General features: G+C 43.2%; 1 protein-coding gene across 1 annotated transcript in view; it reads right to left on the bottom strand.

The window, feature by feature from the left end:
* Positions 1-7836: 7836 nt before the first annotated feature.
* LOC140846986 (uncharacterized) overlaps positions 7837-18966 on the bottom strand; it is a 31003-nt gene continuing 19873 nt past the window's right edge. The window contains exons 7-8 of the mRNA XM_073225605.1: positions 14068-14173; positions 7837-11576 (exon numbers count right to left, since the gene is read on the bottom strand). The gene's annotated coding sequence lies outside the window, so the exon portion shown is untranslated. The remainder of the gene's footprint in view (positions 11577-14067; positions 14174-18966) is intronic.

The raw sequence follows: 18966 nt of genomic DNA, 5'->3' as shown, positions 1-18966 counted from the left end.
CATACGTCGAGGACTTGTTGATTCTAATGGTGCCAAGAGGATACGGGTGCCAGAAGCCAGGCGTCTGCGGCCATTGTTTCCAGGAACAGTTTCCAGCGGGATGAGGGGTCCATCTCAGCGTGTGGTGAGGAGGTTACATGAGGGTGAGGGATCTTCTGTGGCCAGAGGCTGATAGTTCCTGAGTAAAAGCTAGTTGAAAGTTTGATTAGAGATTTTTCCGACTTGGGATTTGATGAACTTTATTATACAGGGTAGGAAGAGACAGGCAAGAAGAATGATTATTATGGGGCCTGCAATGGGCCAGAGCCAGGTAAGGAGGGGGTTTGTTAGTATTGAAGAGAATGGGTTGGAATTGGAAGCAGAGTGGAGGCTGGAGGCAAGGTCAGTGAGTTTGGTAATGTCAGTTTCTACAATGCCGGATTCGTTGATGTAATAGCAGCACTCTTCTCGAAGGAAGATGCAGGTGCCGCCCTTTTCGGCTGTAAGCAGATCTAAGGCCCGCCAGTTTTGAAGGGTGACCTTAGCTAGCGAAGTGACCTGTATTTGGAGAGAGGTCAGTGGATGTCAGGGCTCCCTCAAGTTTGGCATTGAGATCTATAACTGCCCATAGAGAGTGACCCAAGGCTCTTCCCGAAAACCCTGCCCCAATGGCTGAGGTAGCTAGGGAAATACTGATCATAATGGGAAGGAAAGCAACCCTTCTTGTGTGCAAAGGCAAGGGAGGTTGGAGCTCAAGGAATTCTGCCATGCTGTAAAGTGTAAGCTGTGGGATTAGGCTGATGAGAATGCAGGGTGTGCTGGAGTTGGGAGGCAGTGAGTTGAAAAGACTGCCATTACACTAAAAGGAGTGTCCCGGTTGCATAAAAGTCTTAAGAGCCGGAGGTAGGGGTGTAGATAGAGAGGCAGTGAAGTGTGCTGGAGGGGGGTGGAGTTGGGCCTACACAGTGGTGGATGGTGAGATTATCTGCGTATTCTGGTTCCCATAGGGGTATGTCTGACAGGGGGCAGAGGGGTTGTCTTTCTGCATGGAAGAAGTAGTTGGAAATATTAAGGGGCACGGCGGCCAGCAGTGGGCGCTGTAGTGATGTGCATAAGAAACAATTGGTGGTGTTGAGGGAGTGGTTGAGAAAGATGGTGGTGTCTTGAATGAGCTGTAACCAAGAGTAGGAGAAATTGGAAGAGGGGCGGGGATAAGAAGATGAAGAGGTGCCGTCAGGAGTTTGGATAATGACTTTTTTGGAATGTCCGATATCTGATGCAACTTGAGAGATCTGGGAATGAGAGGGAACATACTTTCAAGAGATATGAAGGTTACCGTGGGGGTTCGAGGACCCCTCATAGTAAACTGAGGCTGTGATTCCGGCGGCCCATCAGGAGTCCCAGGGATCTGGGATTGATAAGGAGAATGAGCTGTTGGGATATTTTATGAAACGGTTGGAGGAGTAATACTGTGGGTACTGGGAGTTACCCATGTAGTGAATGGCGCAAGACCAGTAGGGACATCCCCCGTAGGTGTCTGGCCATCGCCTGCAACAGGCTTGTTTTTGGTCATAGAGGAAGCAGAGGTAGGGAGAATAAAGGCAGCTGCTAGTGAACACTTCGGTGGAGGGAGGAAAGTGGAGGTATAAAGGCTCGGAGCAGCCTTTCAGAGGGCAGTCTGATGTGGCAATGAGGGCGGTAATTTTTGTTTGATGCTGTGTGTAAGTCTGTCTGACTTTGAATTGCCATACAAAGGAGGCTGGGGTGGCGGGGAAGACAATAGGAATGAGGAAAAAAAGCGAGAGAGCAGTAAAGGAGGAAATAGTCATGATTTGGGTATGGATGGCAAAGGGGGTGAATGGGATTTTGGAGGAAAGAGGACAGTAAGGTCAGGAGTCTGGAGGGAGGGAGAGTTTGTAAACTTTTGTAGGTGAAGAAATGTTTTAGGTGATGTGGGGACAGAATGGTAAGGGGCTCCCTGAATGTCAGTTTATGAGCTTCCTTCTGCAAGAGCTGTCCACTGGCTAATGCCCGTAGGCAGGGGGCCCATCCCCGAACTGTGGGGTCTAATTGCTTGGAGAGATAAGCTACTGGGGCAAAGGATGGACCATAATACTGGCCCAGGACTCCTAGAGCTTGACTGGACCTCTCATGAATGTATAATGAGAAGGGCTTCAACAAATCAGGAAGATGGAGAGCTGGGGCTTCCACAAGGCTTGACGGAGCTAAATGAAGGAGTGTCGGGGTGAGGATGATAATGGTTCTTCAGGGGGGCCCTTGCTGAGGTCGTATAGGGGTCTTGCCAACAGGGAGAAGTTAGGGATCCATGTGCTAAAATACCTAGCCAGGCCTAGAAAGGAAAGGATTTCTGTCTTGGTTTTGGGAATGGGCAGGTCAGAGAGGAGCCATTTTCTGTCTAAGGTAATGTACTTTCTTTGTTGAGATAGAAGGAATCCGAGGTAAGTGACAGAAGGGGAAGAGATTTGAGCTTTGACGGGGGATACCCGGTAATGATTGGAAGCTAGAAGGTTAAGTAGGGAGGCAGTGTCAAGTTGAGACTGTTCCCACGAGGGACTGCAGAGTAGAAGATCGTCCATGTATTGTAATAAGGTGGACTCGGAGTGATCATGATGAAACTGTTTGAGGTCCTGAGCTAGGACCTGTCCAAAAATATGGGGACTATCTCGCAAGCCTTGTGGCAAAACTGTCCAAGTGAGTTATTCAGAATGTCTTGTGTATGGGTCCGTCCAGGTGAAGGCGAAAAAATCTTGGGAGGAGGGGTCCAGAGGGATAGAAAAAATGCATCCTTGAGATCTAGGACTGAGAAGTGGGATGCTGAGGCAGGGATCTGTGATAAAAGGGTGTATGGATTTGGAACTAAGGGATGGACAGGGACAACGGCCATGTTGATGAGGCGAAGGTCTTGGACAAGGCGGAAAGATCCATTGGTTTTTTTTAACAGCTCATATGGGGGTATTAAATGGGGAGTGAGTGGGTCTGAGGTAAGTTTTGTTTAAGAGATCTTGAATGATGGGTTGGAGGCCTATGAGGGCTGAAGTGGTTAGGGGGTATTGGGCCTGACAGATATACTGAGAGGGGTCACGAAGGCGGAGGAGGTGAGATGGGGGAGGAGATGGTGGGGGAGGAAGGGAGAAGGGCTGTTGTAGAAGGGGAAGGGAGTGAATGGGAGGCTTCTGCAGGGGTGGAGGCGGCGGCGACTGCAGTGGTGGTGGAGGAAGGGGGAGGGGCTGTTGTAGGAGAGGATGGGGAAGGGGGTGGGCTGGAGGCTTCTGCAGGAGAGATGGCTTGCAGGCTAGGAGAACTTGGGGGGAGGTGTGGGGAGTAGGAGGCCACAGCAGCGAGGGGGGCGGGAGGAGGAGGAGGGTGAAGGGAGTGAATGGGAGGCTTCTGCGGGGGAGACGGCTTGCAGGCTAGGAGAACTTGGCGGGACGCAGAGGCAGTGGTGGCAAGGGGGGTGGGAGGAAGAGGGGGGAGTGAACAGGAGGCTTCTGCAGGGAGATGGCTGGCAGGCTAGGAGAACTTGGGGGGAGGCGGGGGAAGGAGGAGGCGGAAAGCTTCGATATAGGGAATCTCCTTCCATTATTTCAGGCGCTGGCAGTAGTTAAAGAGATTGCGAGTGATGTTAGGATCAAGAGTTCCCCCTGCGGGCCATTGGTTGTTATTGTCTAGGGGGTATGTTGGCCAATCTTGGGAGCAATATTTACGGAGAAGTTTTGGTTTTATATCAGGTGTCAGGGAGAGGGTAGCTAGATACTTGAGCAGGCATTCAAGAGGTGAATCTTTAGGGAGGGAGGAGGAGGCTCCCATGGCTAAAGGACAGAGAAGGAGACAAACAGGGGAAGATGAACAGAGATCCTTGGACTGGGAGCAGACCGCAAGGAGACAAAGGGCGTCTCCGATGATCCCTGGTGGTCTGCGGAAACTCATATACGAGTCGGAATTTCTTAGGAAGTGTGGGTCGTCACCCAGACTTCTCTAAGAAGGCAGAGTGCCAGAGTCACGAGGTACCTAGTACTAGGAATTTTTGGCGGAAGGAACGGAAGGACGAGGGGGGGGGAAAATGGAGCATTCCTACCCGCAAAGAAGTCACCTCGTTTATGGCTACTGGAGGAGGGGCCTGAGGGTCCGACACAGCCGTGAAGGCCTAAGGCGGGGAGAGCAAAGGAGTCACCTTCTTTATGGCTGTTGGAGGAGGGGCCTGAGGGTCGGCCGCAGCCATGAAGGCCTAAGGCGGGGAGAGCAAAGGAGTCACCTCATTTATGACTGTTGGAGGAGGGTCCTGAGGGTCGGACGCAGCCGTGAAGGCCTAAGGTGGGGAGAGCAAAGGAGTCACCTCGTTTATGACTGCTGGAGGAGGGGCCTGAGGGTCCACCGCAGCCATGAAGGCCTAAGGTGGGGAGAGTTCTCTCCTCGTCCCCGAGCGTCACGGCCTTGCCGGATGATCATGGTCAATGGCGCTGAGATAGCTCAGGGAATAGCGGCCCACTCCGAGGGAAAACTTACCCAAAGGCCAAAGAGGAGTGGTGAGTGTGAGGAGCCAGCGCCGGAAAAAGAGGATGAGGGCAAGCTGCTGCTGGTGTCGGGGGAAAGATGGGCCCAGTTGGGGTGTCCCATCTCCCGGGTTTCGGCACCAATGAAAGGAAAGGAGCGATACACAGCAGCAATGCACGGGAGAATTCTGCTTTATTAGGGAAAGGTGCTGGGTTATATAGGAAGGGGCATGAGCTGATAAGAGATGTCACTTCTACGGGGCTGGTGGCTATTGGCTAGGTGCTGGGATTAGTGGGGGGCGAGGGGTGAGTTTGCCATCTTATGGATGGGGGCGCTTCACTCTCTACTTTTAGTCAACATAGTTCTGGAGGTCCTTGCCACAGCAATTGGGCAACACAAAGAAATAAAGACCATCCAGGTTGGTAAGGAAGAAGTTAAACTGTCACTGTTGGCAGATGACATGATACTGTACATAAAAAACCCTAAAGAATCCACTCTAAAACTACTAGATCTAATATCTGAATTCAGCAAAGTTGAAGGATACAAAGTTAATACACAGAAATCCATTACAATCCTACATACTAACAATGAACTGGCAGAGAGAGAAATCAGGAAAACATTTCCATTCACAATTGCATCAAAAAGAATAAAATACCTAGAATAAATCTAACCAAGGAAGTGAAAGACCTATACTCTGAAAACTACAAGAAATTCACAAGAGAAATTAAAGAAGATACCAATCAATCAAAACATATCCCATGCTGACAGACAGGAAGAATTCATAATGTTAAAATGGCCATCCTGCCTAAAGCAATGTACAGATTCCATGCAATTCCTATCAAAATACCAACAGCATTTTTCAATGAACTAGTGAAAATTTTTCTAAAATTCACATGGAACCACAAAAGACCCCGAATAGCCAAAGCAATCTTGAGAAGGAAGAATTAAGCTGGTGCTATTACGCTTCCGGACTTCAAGCTCTACTACAAAGCCACAGTAACCAAGATAATTCGGTACTGGCACAAGAACAGAACAATAGACCAATGGAACAGACTAGAGAGCCCAGATATAAGCCCAAGCATATGTGGTCAATTAATACACGATAAAGGAGCTATGGACATACAATGGGGAAATGACAGCCTCTTCAACAACTGGTGTTGGCAAAACTGGACAGGTACATGCAAGATAATGAAACTGGATTACTGTTTAACCCCACACACAAAAGTAAACTCAAAATGGATCAAAGATCTGAGTGTAAGTCATGAGACCATAAAACTCTTCAAAGACAGCATGGGCAAAAATCTTCTCACTATAACCATGAGCAACTTCTTCCTGAACGCATCTCCTCGGGCAAGGGAAAGAAAAGCAAAAATGAACAGGTGGGACTACATCAAACAAAAAAGCTTCTGTATGGGAAAGGACATCATCAACAGAACAAAAAGGAATCCTACACTATGGGAGAATATATTTGTAAATGACGTATCTGACAAGGTGTTAACATCCAAAATATATAAAGAACTCACATGCCTCAACACCCCAAAAGCAAAGAATCTGATTAAAAAATGGGCAGAGGATACGAAGAGACAATTCTCCAAAGAAATTCAGATGGCCAACAAACACATGAAAAGATGCTCCACATCACTAATCATCAGGGAAATGCAAATTAAAACCACAATGAGATATCACCTCACAACAGTAAGGATGGCCAGCATTGAAAAGACTAAAAACAACAAATGCTGGTGGCAAGGATGCAGAGAAAGGGGAACCCTCCTTCACTGCTGGTGGGAATGTAAGGTAGTTCAACCATTGTGGAAAGCAATATGGAGGTTCCTCAAACAACTAAAAAGAGAAATACCATTTGACCAGGTAATCCCACTTCTTGTAATATACCCAAAGAATACAAATTCTCAGATTCAAAAAGACATATGCACTCCTATGTTTATTGCAGCACTATTTACAATAGCCAAGATATGGAAGCAACCTAGGTGTCCAGCTGTTGATGAATGGATAAAGAAGATTTGGTAGATATACACAATGGAATACTATTCAGCCATAAGAAAGAAACAAAAGGAACAAATTCTACCATTTATAACAACATGGATGGATCTGGAGGATATTATCCTCAGTGAAATAAGCCAGGCAAAGAAAGACAAGTACAAAATGATTCCCCTCATTTGTGGAGTATAACAATGAAGCAAAACTGAAGGAACAAAACACCAGCAGACTCACAATCTCTATGAAGGGACTAGAGGTTATCAAAGGGGAGGTGTGTGGGAGGGTAGGTGGGGAGGGAGGAAGAAGGGGATTGAGGGGTTTTATGTTTAGTACACATGGTGTGGGGGTTCACGGGGAAGACAGTGTAGCACAGAGAAGTCAAAAAGTGAATCTGTGGCATCTTACTATACTGATGCACAGTGACTGCAATGGGATATGGGTGGGGACTTGATGATACGGGTAAATGTAGTAACCACATTGTTTTTTCATGTGAAACCTTCATAAGAGTGTATGTCAATAATACCTTAATTTCAAGAAATAATAAAAAAAAAATACTTCACGTGAAATGTGGTACTGGTGCACATTTTGGGAAAATGGCTGGTTAAATTATGGGCACTACCCATTCCTAGTTGGTGTTTGAGGCTGAACTGTCAGCATTCAGGTCTTTCACATAGACTTGATTTGTGACTGACAATACTCATCACCTTGTATCACCCAGTTCATGATTTTATTTAGACTCTGAATTGTATGTCTAGACGGTGAGAAGATCAGCTCTTTAAAATACGTAACCAGAGGAAATGCAGAACAGGCTGATAAGGGCCCTGGCATGCAAACAAATACCATGATAAAAATGCCCTCCCTATCAGGCCTCCCAAAGTTGCCTTTGTGCTAAAGGCAGACTCCCAGTGCTCTGTCTTCTGCCTTTGATAACATCTTTACAATGAACTTTTTCCTAAAGCCAGGCTGGGACAACCCACAGAGGTTGCAAAGATCCTGTTGCTTCTGTGTTTAAAAGCTTCTGAAATGTACAGAGCAAATTATCCTATCCTTACTTGTTCTCCTATTAAGACAGGTCTAGTGTCTCTCTCTCAGATGTATTTCTTTCCTGAGGTGGCTGGTTATTGAGAAACAGCTGCAGCCTTTGCTGGCAGTTTGAAGGTTTAGTAAAGGTCACAATCTAAAAGCAAATGACTGACTTTATTGAATTTAGCCTTTCTGATTTGGATTCTAAAATGTGGAATCAGAGCAGATCATTTGAGCTGCTTCCTCCATATAAACATTTGTAAGTCCGGGGAGAGGAAATCCTGGGGCAAAATGCCTCTAAACACCAAAATCAGTCAAAGGGAAAAATAAAGTTTAAAAAATCTGTTTATTGCTTACACACCACAGTCCGGGCCCTTCTCTCTTTCCTGCTCCAGCAGAAACAAAACTGCTACAGCTCCCCTGACCTCTCAGCTACAGAGAAGCCCTCTGTTGCCCAGGTAATTACCCATTGATATGGAGATGAACTTCTCTCAACCCCTGAGGAATGATGCAAATGGACTAAAGTCATACTTCTCTCCACTCTTGAGTGCCTGTTGATATGCAAATGTACTAAAGCCAGGCGAGATATTCTGGAAATATTACAATTTTACCCACAGGCCACCCTTCCAGAAATCTCACCTTACAATTTACTCATTCCCCCTCTTCCGACCAAACTAATGACATACAATAAAATCATGATAATCCTCAAGCCAGAGGACTCATCCTATACAGATTAAGTAAATGTACTTTACAGCACAATCCCTTACCAAGCACAAAATATGTTTCTCCACCTGTTTACTCATTCCTAACAGCCATGCTAGACTGCTCACAAAACTTTTACCAAACATTAGTCAAAGTCAATCCTCTAAGATTTTTTTTCTTGACAACAGCAATACGATCATGATAATTCTCCAGACAGAGGATTCAACAAGGTTCAAAGTCCCATGCAGATTAAGTCCAAAGCTTGTCCATTCCAGCCATCACGTGGCAGCTGCAGTCAGGGTACACATCCAGGACACAAGGACTGTAGAAGTAAGTTGTGGGGGGCCACTTTGCTGTTTTTCCAGGACACATGAGGACAGCTTCCAGGCCTTTTCCCCAAAGTGCCAGAAGAGCCAGCCATTGCTGGTCCATGCGTCGAAATGCCAGGGCCATGTCCATTTGATTCCTAATTGCTGCACCCATCCTTGCAATGCACATCTAATAATGTGGGTACCTTACTCGCTCTCAATCACCGGCGACGGGCCATAGGCTGCAAAGAGATGCTTTAGGTCCTTCTTGGTGGTTTGCTGATCTGCACAATGTGCAGGGCACTTCTTCCAGGCTCGGCTGACTTCTTCAAAGGTCAATGGCAAGCCCCACCAATGGGCAACAAGCCCATATTGTCTTTGTCCCTGTGTGCAGCAAACGCTGATGTAGCTATTGGCCCACATCAGTGGCAGGCTTTCCTTCTAGCCAGGGCACCTGGGGCAATGCATCTGCTTCATCATTCCCTGGGGAATGCAAAAGCAAATGGCCAGTCACATGATATACAGTAGATGTCTGTGCCACACCACTCCATGGCCTTTAGGTCCAGTCTCTCAGTTATCCCGTGATGGGACAGGTGTTTATTATCTTGGTCGGAGCTTTTCTGGCAATGGGCTCCGGGGTACATAGCAGCCAGTTGCTTCTCTAGCAAGATGTACTGGACCTCTGCTCCTTTCCACAGTTGTGACCAGGCTCCAGCCGGCAGCAGAAGCAGCAGCAGTGGCAAAATCAGTAGACTTAGGCTCGGGCAATGGGCTGGGGTCGGCGCTTCCATGACCACATGAGTGTAGACACACTTCCCTTGGTGCGAGCGCCACTTCTTCCCAACATTTCTAGGGGCAGCCCTCCCAAAGGTCCTACCCATTGTAACAGATTTTGGGTTCAGAGGAATACTGCTAACTGCACCAAATGTTAAGTCCAGGGAGAGGAAACGCAAGGGCAAAATGCCTCTAAAAACTGAAATCAGTCAAAGGGAGAAATAAAGTTTAAAACCCATTTATTGCTTACAAACTGTAGTACAGGCCCTTCTCTCTTTCCTGCTGCAGCAGAAACAAAACTGCTGACGCCCCCTTCACCTCTCAGGTACAATAAGCCCTCTGTTGCCCAGGTAATTACCCACTAATATGTAGATTAACTTCTCTCCACCCCTGGGGAATGATGCAAATGCACTGAAGCTGTTGGTGCCCTCCCTGCCTCTGTCCTGCAGATAAGGGAGGGGACATGATGAGATATCAAAGATCTGAAAGGGCCAGCCAGAGGACTCAAGGCATAACAGTGCAAGAGTAATGCCGAAAAGGCACTCCTCATATTTATTGAGTAAATGAACCCAAACATCCAAAGAATTCTGAGTAGGGGTTTCAACACATGACCAACACACAATCATTATCTGACCTAGGGCGTGATGCTCCTCAAAGACACCAAAACCATGTGAGGGTGGTCATGAGTTGTAGGAACTGTTTTGTCTTTACTCATTCTGTTACTGATCATGCATCAGGAGTTGTAGGAGAAACAATCAGGTCATACGTATTTGTACATATGATCCCTATATCACTTGATTTATGTGTTAAACCCATTAATCCCACAAAAGCCATACTTCTCTCCACCCTTGAACACCTGTTGATATGCAGATGAACTAAAGCCAGGTGAGATATTCTGGAAATATTAAAATTTTACCCACAACATCATTTAAAATTTATCTTTAATTGCCAAGAAAAGGATCTGGTTAGGTTATGAATCAGTAATACAAGCTCCTGATGCTGTTCTTTATCACTGTAAGGGACATTTCTTAAAAATTATGTTTGTGATCATTTAAATCCAAGGATTGAGAAGAAGATGAGGAGTGTCCTTTGCAGATATTATACTCCCATTGGAAATAAAGATGTAAATAACACTGACATTGGCATTCAGATAGTAAGGATTTTGGGGTTCAAAATGAGTCATAAGTCAAAGATAACTTGGCTAAGTTCAGTGCAGCCCAACCCAAAGAATGCTTTCATTCCTTTTTTTATTGAAATAAAGTTGACATACAGTTATATTTCTTTCAGATGTACAACAAAGTGATTCTATAATTATATGTATTACTGGATGCTGACCACCATAAGTGTAGTTACCCTCTGTTACCAAACCAAGATATTACAATAGTATTGGTTGTATTCTTAATCTTATCTTCTTAAGAATGATAAAGTGGTTGAGTCAATGGGCTCAACACCCTTTTTGCTAATCAACATTAGAAGAAATCCAGTCAGGGATACACTAAGACTAAGACAGGAGTGTATATGTGTACATGTAGGCAGGAGAAGTTACTAAAAATAGTGAGTTCTGAACACAGTCTTGAGCTACTGAAGTTAGTGTTATTTTCTTTCATTTAGTCAATCATATTTTTTAGTTTGTAGCACCTTAAAGGCACCATTCTAAGTTATGAAGACACACTGGTGATTAAGACAAACAGTCCCTCACTCATGACACTTAAATTCTCTCCCACTTGGAAACACATCCCAAGACAGACTCAAGATTTATCCTCTGGCTTTTCATGGGAGACACATTATGTGGACCTGAGGATCAAAGCCATAGTCCTAAGTCATCATTACTGTTTCATCCACTGTAGGCCATATATATCCCAAGGTAAAACAAGCCCCAAGTAGAAGTCTTCAACCCTGGAGCCAAGGCAGTGGTGGTGGAAGGCAAGGATTGGGTGAAGGGTGCAAATTCCTTTTTTTTTCTTCAATTGCATGCATCAAATACATACACCTTTTCCTTTAATTTAAGGGTCTGATAGTAGAGAGGGCTTAATTTGAGCATGGGCTTTGAGAATCTTGGAATAGGCCTTTTATGAACCACTGCAATTGGATCAGGAGCCATCCCGACTCAATCTGGCAATAGGAGTGGCAATTATTTACTCCTTAAGGACTTCCAGGTAAAAAGTTTTCCCAATGCAGATCCAGCTTGCTTTGAGTGAAGACTTTCTTTTTCATCAAATTTCAGTGAGCTTATTGCACATGTATTTGTTAGTACCTGTTTTCGGACAGGCTCTGTTCTGGTTTCTGAGCATATGGTGTTGAAGCAGAAAGACAGTTATGAGACTTATGGTAACTAAGTAAAGATAGAATTAAACAAGTAAATTTAAAATTTATTATTTGATCCCAGCAATGCCATTTGCTCTGAAGGGTGCTGAGTGTGTAAGTGATAAAGCAAACTGACTTATTCTGGGGATCAGGAAAGCCCTCTTATTTGGCTAGAAATAGGTGAATAGGAATTGGCAGGGAAAAAAGGAGGACAGTTTTAGGCAGAAATAAGAGAGTGAGGAAAGAGTGGCAGATGTGTGTGTGAAGAATGGAATAACAGAAAAACACATTTGTTTAAAGCCTGGACCGTGAGGAAGACAGTGCTGCCAGATGAGGAAGGAGATGGGCAGGCCTCATAGTACTATGGACCTCAAAGACGAGGGTGAGGAGTTCAGAAAGTCTGTTAACAGAGACAAGAAGCATTTTAAGCTGGCCATGAGTAAGATTAGATTAGCATTCTTTGAAGATCACTGCAACTGCCACATGGAAGTGGTTTGAAGGGAAGCTGATGTGAAGTACAAGAACTGTCAGGGAAATAGTACAATTGTTCAGCAAGGAATGATGAGGGCTGGGATTCAGGTGGTGTGAATAGGTATAAATTTTAAACACCCTTCCTTGCAAAGAATTCTAGGGTAGGTCAGCCATCTAAATTTTCCCCACAGAACTTTCTGCTCTACCAGAGGGGAACAACATGGGTTCACACTGGGGCTGGTGTGTCAGCTGCATTCATGGTACAGCATAACTGTACGTGTATGCTATCAAACACAGGTCCTTTTGCAGAATCAAGATATGCAACAGAGCTAATGCCCATTTATGGGACTTGGACACAAGAGTATTGTTTCAGGTGACCAGAGCAGCTTCCAGCTATTGCAGATTTGTGTTTAGGATAGTTTGGTCATAGCTCTGATTTATTGGATGTTGAGCCCTTAATTGGGATGCTCTTCCAAAAATGGCATTTTTCCTGTGGGGAATATGATTACCTTCATGACAGTCTGATTTATGGACAACTTTTCAGGAATACCCATTGATTCTAGTGCTCAGCACCAACCCTGTTCTAGGTCAACTGTGTGCTAGATATAGGGTATACAAAGATGTCTTCAAGAAGGAGTTCACAACCCAAGAACGTCAGGCTCATTTCTAGCTGGAAAAACCCAAACTTATACTCCATCTAACCAGATTTCTTAATGATCACTGCCATCATGTTTTCTCACACCACCCCTTTCAGCTGGCCCTTTATCCTGTCCAGACTGACATCATCCGTAGTCACAATTCCATAGAGATCCAGGCCAAAGGGCCAGAAAGCAAAAACAAAGGAAACCATTTATTCATGGATTGCATTCTAATATCTTCCTAGGCCATGGTTTATGTATCCAAGTATTTTCCACAAAAGACCTAGTATCTCAGAAATATGCCAAAGCAAAGCTTTTTTTAACTGTTTTTTTTCCATAAAAAAATTCTCAGACTTGAAAGTGCGGCCCTTCATTAATAAAATATGATACTTACTAACTCCCTGATGTAATGAAAAATGCAGTGTTTGGAGATGGGAGCATGTGTGCAGATTATTTATCACTGAAGTAGCTTCCAAAGCTGGATTTCCAAGCATGAGCCATATAAATAGAAGCTCAGAAAACCTCTTGTGAGTGACCTGGCCTTTTTGCTATCACCTCTCCTGAGCTAACAAGATAAATACTTTGCTTCTTTTAGAGGAAACACTTCAAAGGCAAAAATAGCTCTTCCAAGAAATCATTTCTAAAAGCTACTGCCTTTGAGGAGGCTACACATGGCTCTCTAATGAAGCAGTAGCTTACTGTTTTTCTTCCTCTTGCTAAACTATTTCCTCTTGCTTGTTCTTTTATGTTTTTTTTAAATTTGCTTATCTTTCTGAGGCTTTTGTGAACACAGCTAGAGCATAAAACTCTTTAAAGTCCACTATATCTACCAGGAAACTGACTCTGTGATTTTGTGAAGAAGCAACCAGAAGAACTGTGAGCAGTGGTCCCGGCTGGCTCCAGAGAGATGTTGTTTAGAGGTTTCCTGCACAGAACCCAGCTGTGTTCTAGTCCCTGACTTTTGTGAGTTTACTCTGACAAAAGTGTAGCTTCATGCATCAGAAATGGCATCAATACCCTAAAACCTTGTTTATCCTCATGTGTATGTAAGTGGATGTATGATGAGAAAGACAGAGAGAGACAGATATCCAGGTAATAGTGGTTCCCACAGTAATTGGTAGTAATAAAAATGTTAATATTAATAATAATAGTAATCATATTGATAACAATGAGTAATAAAACTATAATGCATTGAGTACTTGCTTGTACAGATAATGAACTAAAGTGTTGATATTTATTATCTACCTCAATCCTCGTAACTCCAGAAGATTGATTATATTAGTCAGAATAGGCAGGTGAAACAGCAATAATAAATTAACTCTAAAATCAGTGGTTAACAAAGGTTAAGATTTATTCCTTACTTGTATCTGTTGTGATTTCCTTGGCCATTATACTCCAACAGTGGTAAAGTGATCTGAGTAGTTTCCTCCTGCCATTCTCCATCCCTTAAGTTCTTTGGTCATCTATCTGTGTAGATGGAAACAAGTATAAAGAACACATATGTCCTCTTATCAGTATCAGACCAGAATTGGCATGTTTTAATTCCCCTCACAAACTATCGACTAGAAACAATCCCATGACCCACACAAACTGCAAACGAGGGGAGCATATGCACTACTTTGTGAGCACCACTGTCTTGTCCATTTGATAACACTATCATCATCATTTAACAGACAGAGAATGAGAGACTTTGAGAGGTTAGTGTTTCAAAAATAGTAAGAGCCAGGGCCAAGGTTGGACCGAGATCAGGGATGCTGAACCTTGTTCATATTCTTTCAGGATAATTAGACTCATTCATTCATTCATTCATCCCACAAACATTTGACAAGCATCCATTATATACTATACAAAGAACTGTGCTGGGCTCTGACAACACCACAGTGAGTAAGTCAGATGAGGTTCAAGGTAAATACGTGTGGGGCTAAAACATACATATTTTCTTTCTATTCAAAAGACATTTCTTGAGCATTTCCTGGGTAGTTGTACAAGACACTATATTGAGGAGATCATAGTAAAATCCAATGTAGATCCTGGCCTGAAGACTTGATGATCTATTAAGGTAAACTGGATATCAAAACTCTGTATACTCAACAGTGATATCATGCTTTGCTTGATCATAAGGTGGAACATACCAATTACTGTGGGAACCAATAGCAGGCAGAAGACTAGAAGTGTTTTCATGGTACAGATGTAATAAAACAGGGTAATGGGAAGTGGGGAAGATGTCTAACAGATAGTGTTGGAGTGAAGGATGGAGAGACCTGCATGAGGAAAATCCCATAGAGAAAATAGTGTTTGTTCAAACAGAGGTAGCAAGATCTCCATGCATGTGGAAGAGAAATGTATGCATAGGCAAGTGTGAATAGGGTCAGAGCTAAAAAGCTAGACATCAGGCGACATGGATAAAGCAGTTCAGCAAATGGTCAGGACTCTGCTGTCATGAAATAATATGTGAATACTAGCTTGGCTTATTCCTTACTGTGTGGCCTTGGACAAGCCCATTAACACTCTGAGTTTCAATTTCTCATTATATTAAAATAGGGATAAATTTAGAACCACCTCATAGGATTGCTGAGAATATTAAATCAGATAATGTTTCTAAAGTCTGGCATGTAGAAATCCAATTCTGTGCCATGCCTAATGCCTTATACTCAGGTGGATTGACTCACAAGGGTCATTATGGTCATTTTCCAATCCAGTGTGCTACATCCAGAATGTCCATTTCCTCCAAAAGCCCCACATCTGTATTGAGTGAATCACAGAATGTGCTCTTGGCTTGGGGTGGGAAGTTTGGGTGATGGCTAGTCGGGTAAGTTCTGTAGTTCTGTCTTTCAAGATTCTCTTTGCTAAGACTGATTAAAAGCTATGATTCTTACATTCTTGTTTTGAATGGCTCAAAGGTAACATTGATCTCTTTAGGATGGTTGTGGTAGGGATGCTTCCCTTAGAAACTAAACTGTCAGAGATGGAGGAGCCAATGTGGCTTTTTAGAGGAATTTTGACTCAAGGGATATTCTTAAATTCTTTTGAATTAAGTACTTCACTAGTTGTTTTCCCAACTAGAAAGAGCCTCTAGCTTGTAAGCAAAAAAGCATTAAATACTGTATTAGTTATTACAGAGACCCTTCATGTTTTTAACTAGAAGAAATGATTAATATTTATTCCTTGCCTCAGGATTATGATGTTCATAAGATCCTGGGTCTTGAGGGAAAACTGCCCCATCATTTGGCAATGGTAACACTCGTTACTGTTAATGCAATGGTAACACTCGTTACTGTTAATGGACTTGCAGGGAAGCGCACTCCCTCTCAAACTGCCTCAATCTATTCTGGAACTGGAGCCAGTACTGTGAGTTTTAGCTACTCAGCAGAGCAGGCAAAGCCTAACTTTTCAGAAAAGTATTTTAAGCACTTTCTGCTAGCTTCCTTGTTAGGTAAGGTATCAAGGTAATTTAAGTCCCTTTTGTGATCTAAAGCCTCTGCTTGCTGGCTTATTGCTTTTTAATACTTTAATACTAGTGGCTTCTGGTTTTATAATATTTTACATTTATTTTACAGACTTCTAGATTTGCTGAGATGACTCAACTAAAGAAGTGCAAACTGATTAGCAACATATGACAGAAGGGGAGCTTCCTCCTTGTCTCCTGCCTTAACGTTCTCAAGAATGTTCAGAAGCCTGGGTAGCTCAGCATCCCTGAACTCCCCTCTGCTTTTGGTAAAGGCACAGATTTTGGACTCAGCAGAATTCATAACAGACTCTGTGTGGTGCCACACTCATGGGTGAGCACATGGTATGTGCTTCTGAAACCTCTACTGAATGAGTGAATGTCCACAGGACATACTCAGGAAACTGGAAGAAAGCATTTTGTGGATAATTCTCAATTCACCAGGTACGCCATTGTTTTACCCAATGCTTTGCAGTAGTTCCATCTTTAACCAGGGTACTTTTTTTTGCAGCTGTTAAGAACAAATATAAATTCTGCTTGTGAATATAACCTATGAAATTACTTATATGGGATGTGAGAGATAGCTATATATCTAAAATGTACAACTATCTATTTCTTTATCTATACATATTCCCATAACCATATATGAACCTTTAAATAAATATCATTCTATCAAAAAAATTAAGGGCACGTGTAACAGGTAACTCTAAAACTCAATGGCTTAAAACAATAATCACTTAACATCGTTCATGAATCAGTGGGTTATATGGGTACTTCCGCTGATCATGGATCAGCCTGCTCATAAGTCTGAGGTCAGCTGTACATTCTTTAAGTGTGAATTCTAGTGTGGCCTCACTTGGGGTGACTGGGGTGTTTCAGTCCTCTTTAACATCTAGATTAATGTCCCTAGTATAATGCCCCTCTAGCAGGCTAGATCTGGCATGCTTTCATTGGGGAGACAGGGATTCAATAACAAGCAAGAGGTAACATGCAAGCCCTCTTGGGGCATAGGCTTGGAAATGGCACCATGTCATTTCCTCTGCATTCTATTGGCTTAAGCAAATTACAAGGTCACCTCAGATTCAAGGGATGGAGAATCCGTTCTGCCTCTTTTGGAAAGGAGTGAAGAAACAGAGCTATTACTTCAATATGTCTACCACAAGCAAAGAAGAGCATTAGTTGGAATTGTGAGGAATAAGCTAGGAACAAAATAATGACCAGAGATAAATTTTCTTTAATACTTAACTAGAATCTTCCATCAGAACTGAGGATTTATGGTTTAGAGGAATGACTGGGGGAAGCCCCATGGACTGATGTGGAAGCTGGGACCACTACTTTGAACAGAAGTTCTGGAAGCTAAGATACTACTAAAGGCTTCATGTGGTCTGACTACAACAAACAGAATGGATGAAATTGCCACATAACCACCTGGGCATGGAAGAGCTCCACAGACCTGCTTCTTCCAAGCATAGCCCCATTGTCTGTTTAGGGTGCAATAAAGAGTTTCTGACTTGCTCTGTCTCCCTTGTGAACTTTATCCTTAAACAAATGTGAAGTAGGTCAAGAGTAAAAGAAAAGTAACTATGCACTTTCTCTTCCTTTTCTCTCCATGTCAGTCTCCTTCAATCCTATTTCCGTTTTGGTCTCTATGAAATGGAGATGACAGAGGGAGGAACATTAAGACACCATTCACAGAAAACAATGTCATCTTTGCTTATTCATACACCCATGTATAACCAAGGCTTGGTGTATATGTTTCTGTTGTGGAATGAAATTAAACAGCTTTGGTTAATTTTTGAAGTTTAAAATGAGATAACAAATATTTTGGCCCTAGATCTGCATACAATTTACCATTAGCACTGAATTAATCAGTTACCAATCAGTCAGTCAGTCCATATTGAGTGTACCTATTATTTTCATCTCTAAGGAAAAGTAATATCCATGGTTTCTACTCTATATAGTTATGAGCTTTAATTCAGGTTAAATTTACCTTTAAATTTGCTGAACTTGGGGTTCCTCAAATGAAATCAGGTGTATGTAACCATTTCTGGCCCAGGTAGCTTACAGAGATGATAACAAAAGAAATGGGACAATGGATGGAATGGGACTTTGAATAAATCTCTTCAAGATATAAGGAATTATTGAGACTGAAAGAGGATAGTTGTTTTTTCAGGTGACAGAGGGTAGTGTTTTGCCAGGTGACAGAGGGTAGTGTTTTGCCATGCCTGATGGAACGCTTTCAAGTGAAATGTTTTCATTTCCATCAGCACATTTTAGTGCTGTATATTAAAGTAGGACGTGTGTGGTTATATGCATAATTAAAAGGTAATAAAACAGCTACTTCACAGTATTCTAATTCAGAATGTGACAGATGAGAACTTAATTGTTCACTCTGTGATGGCTGCACTCAGTGTCCACTTAACAGAAGGTGACTCACGTGGAGACTTTCTCATCAGGGCCTTGAAGGGCTTCTGTTATAATCTCCATTCTCTTGTTTCTGATGCTGCTGCTGTTCCAAGGTGGTGACAATCCACTTAAGTGTCAAGGAGAAATTAGAATCCTTTCACAGCGCTGGATTGTACTGCTGGCCCCTTGAGCCGAGCACAATCCATCTAATTGCATGTCCTTATTGAGTTCCTCGGGATGTATGTGGCACTGATTTTAAAGACTGAAGGGGAGGAGGACTGAGAAGCCTACAGTCTGGCTTGACTGATAAGCCTTTCACACAGAGGCAATTAAGGAACAAGATAGTACATGCATGGTTTAACAGCTTCCAAAATGTATTGTTTGTGCATCTACTGTGCATTTATTCTAA

The sequence above is a fragment of the Manis javanica genome, chromosome 17 (assembly GCF_040802235.1).
Source record: "Manis javanica isolate MJ-LG chromosome 17, MJ_LKY, whole genome shotgun sequence".
Taxonomy (NCBI): domain Eukaryota; kingdom Metazoa; phylum Chordata; class Mammalia; order Pholidota; family Manidae; genus Manis; species Manis javanica.
Note: the sequence above shows the minus strand (reverse complement) of the source record. Positions and strands in the feature narration are given on the sequence as shown.